Here is a 3,498-nt window from a genome sequence, read left to right on the forward strand (position 1 = left end):
TTTTTTTTTTTTTTTTGAGACAGAGTCCCCGTCAGCCAGGCTGGAGAGCAGTGGTGCGATCTTGACTCACTGCAACATGTGCCACCCAGGTTCAAGTGATTCTCGTGCCTCAGCCTCCTGAGTAGCTGGGACTACAGGCGCGCTCTACCACACCCGGCTAATTTTTGTATTTTTAGTTGAGACGGGGTTTTGCCATGTTGGCCAGGCTGGTCTCGAACTCCTGACCTCAGGAGATCCACCTGCCTGGGCTTCCCAAAATGCCGGGATTACAGGCATGAGCCACCGCACCTGGCCATTTCACCCCATTTGAACCTTAGTTTTCTCCTCTGGGAAGCCAAATTAATAAATGTTTTTATCACAGGGCCGTTGTTGAAGCATGTATGTGAAGCATGTGTGTGAAAATGTTTTGTAAACCAAAAAGGGCTCAGGTGCTATTATTATTATTATTCTGCAAAGGTTGGGCTTTGAAGGGATTTTAAAATATTTTAATTGTGGTAAAATATAACCTAAAATTTGCCTTTTTAACCATTTTTAAGTGTACAGTTCGGTGGAATTACATTCACATTGTTGCGCAACTACCATCACCGACAGAACTCTTCTCTTGCAAAACTGACACTTTGTACCCAGTAAACATTAACTCCTCATTCTCCCTCCCCCAGCCCCTGACAACCACCACTCTGTTTTCTATCTTTACACATTTGACCACCATAAGAACCTCACATGAATGGAATCCTACCGCATGTGTCCTTTTGTGACGGGCTTATTTCACTTAGCAGAATGTCCTTAAGGTTCAGCCCTGTTGTAGCATGGGTCAGAGTTTCCTTCCTCTTTAAGGCTGAATAATATTCCCTGTGTGTACACGTCGCATTTTGCTTATCCATTCATCTGTCAATGGACACCTGGGTTGCCTCCCACTTTTGGCTATGGTGAACGATGCTGCTGTGAGCGTGGCTGTACAAACATCTGGTCAGGTCCCTGTTTTCATGCTGTCGGGTGTATTCCCAGAAGTGGAATTGAGGGAGCCTATGGAAATTCCGTGTTTAAGTTTTCAAAGAACTGCCATATGGCTTTCCACAGCAGCTAAGTGCTATTAATTAATTAAATTAATTAATTAATTTGAGATGGAGTCTCGCTCTGTCGCCCAGGCTGGAGTCCAGTGGCGTGATTTCAGCTCACTGCAACCTCTGCCATCCGGGTTCAAATGATTCTCCTGCCTCAGACTCCCAAGTAGCTGGGACTACAGGTGCGCACCACCATGCCCGGCTAAGTTTTGTGTTTTTAGTAGAGACAGGGTTTCACCGTGTTGGCCAGGCTGGTCTCAAACTCCTGGCCTCAGGTGATCCTCCCGCCTCGGCCTCCCAAAGTGCTGGGATTACTGGTGTGAGCCACCGCGCTCAGCCAAGATGCTATTATGTTTAAGGTCATGTTTTGGCACAGCAGTGACTCCAGACAAGAGTCTCCTTTGTCTCCTGGCTGCTGGAGGGAAGGCGATAGAGGTTGGTGGTGCTCCTTGGTGCATGTTCCAGAGATCCTGGTGCTGTGGGTGCTCACAGCACCCTCCCCACCTTCCACTCCTCATTTCTCCTGTTTGACATCCACCGAGCTAGAGGCTTCTCCCTCTCCCTGGGCTAACGCTTATTTGCAGCACCCTCAGAGAGGAGTTCAACCTGAAATCCTGCCTTTAAATCAATTACTCAGTGACCTATTTCAAATTTGAATCCAAAAACTCTGTTAACTCTGTGAATGAATCCAGTTCTCTTAAATGTTATATGTGCATCACAATGAAACCCACATTTGTCTTGACTTCAGCGGGAAAATATTATGAGCTTGACTGTGTCTGTCATTTTGATACCTACTTCTAAACCTCCCTGAAGCTGACACCTGTTACTCAGAGCCCAATTTTTCCATCTGAGGAAAGACAAAAAGGATTGTCCATGAGATGCTGCTAGTGGCCGGGCTGTGAGTGGCCGGGACCAGTGGCTGCTCCCTCAGCCTCCTATGGGGTCCCCAGGGGCTGTGGGCATGAAACACAATTCCCTTCCCCTGCACTTTGCAGTCCTAGGCTGTTTGTCTCCGCTAGCCACTGATGCCTTCAGAAGCCCCCATTGCCAAATGCCCAGCTTGAAGCTCGCCACCTGCTTCCAGGGTCCCTGGAAAAAGAGAGCAGAACAGGGCGCTGGGGTCCCTGTCATGGTGCACACAGACAGTGACATCTGGCATGACCTGGCCAAGCACACCTCTCCATTGGCTGGGCAGGGCAGGGTGGGGGTGGTGGCTGGGAGCCTTTGGGTGTCGACACTTCCAGCTTCCACTAGATGGTGGTAGTGATATCACCATATCTCTTCCAAAGCAATTTCAGGGTTTGCCTTCTTCTCAGTGGCTGAAGTTGGGTTGGCCTTCTCAGTGGCTGAAGTTGGGTTTGCCTTCTCAGTGGCTGAAATTTTGTCTGGACCCAAGATTTTGGCCCAAGCCCCCTCCTCTGGAGCTGCAGACATCCAGGGTGACTTTTCCTGTGGTGTCGATGGTGAAGCTGAGCGCTATTTGTAGTCACTAGATCCTTGGAATCTCCAAATGGATGGTCTCTGCTCACGTCCCACGTCCCTGGAGTTAAGAGACACCTGTTTCTCACCTGGATTTGAGTCTGCAGTCCCCATTCTGGTTGCTCCACTCTGAGATTACGTTCAGGGAGTCTATTGTCAACTTAAAATAACAGCAGAGAGGGAGTCTCCGAAGATAACGAGTTTATTCTGGAATGAGCAGAAGGATTTGTAAATCCGGGAATACATGATGTGTGAGGACACCCCATGGTGGGACCACAGGCAGACTCGGGGAGACAAAGGAAAGCAGAGGGTTTTTATTTCCTCCTACCCCGCCCCCCGAGTCTCACTCTGTCGCCAGGCTGGAGTGCAATGGCACAATATTGGCTCACTGCAACTTCTGCCTCCCATGTTCCAGCAATTCTCCTGCCTCAGCCTCCCAAGTAGCTGGAAATACAGGAATGTGCCACCACACCTGGCTAATTTTGTACTTTTAGTAGAGATGGGGTTTCTCCATGTTGGGCAGGTTGGTTTCGAACTCCTGACCTCAGGGGATCCACCCGCCTCGGCCTCCCAAAGTGCTGGGATTACAGGTGTCAGCCACCGCGCCCTGCTGAAAGCAGAGGTTTTTAAAGGAAAAATGAGGAGACTTATATAAGTTATTTTAAATAATGATCCCTAGGTACAATAATTAATAACAAGGGTCACTTTAGCTCAAGGTTGAACAGACACTTGTTGGGCAGATGTCCTCATAGATGTGGCCTTTGTGCAGGGCTGTGATTCTTTGTGCATGGTCGTGGTTTGCTGAGATCTCTTACAATAGTTCCTGTTATCCAGGAAACTGTGTGTGAGGCCCCCACTTCTTTTTTTTTTCCTTTGAGACGAAGTCTGGCTCTGTCACCAGGCTGGAGTGCAGTGGTATAATCATGGCTTACTGCAACCTCTGCCTCCCAGGCTCAAG

General features: G+C 48.7%; 1 long non-coding RNA gene across 1 annotated transcript in view; it reads right to left on the reverse strand.

The window, feature by feature from the left end:
• The window catches only part of LOC105538919, a 7,653-nt gene that overhangs the window by 1,582 nt on the left and 2,573 nt on the right, over positions 1–3,498 (reverse strand). Inside the window, exon 2 of the long non-coding RNA XR_001005981.1 lies at positions 2,136–2,138. This is a non-coding gene — a long non-coding RNA (uncharacterized LOC105538919). The remainder of the gene's footprint in view (positions 1–2,135; positions 2,139–3,498) is intronic.

The sequence above is a fragment of the Mandrillus leucophaeus genome, unplaced genomic scaffold (assembly GCF_000951045.1).
Source record: "Mandrillus leucophaeus isolate KB7577 unplaced genomic scaffold, Mleu.le_1.0 Scaffold2, whole genome shotgun sequence".
Classification (NCBI taxonomy): Eukaryota; Metazoa; Chordata; class Mammalia; order Primates; family Cercopithecidae; genus Mandrillus; species Mandrillus leucophaeus.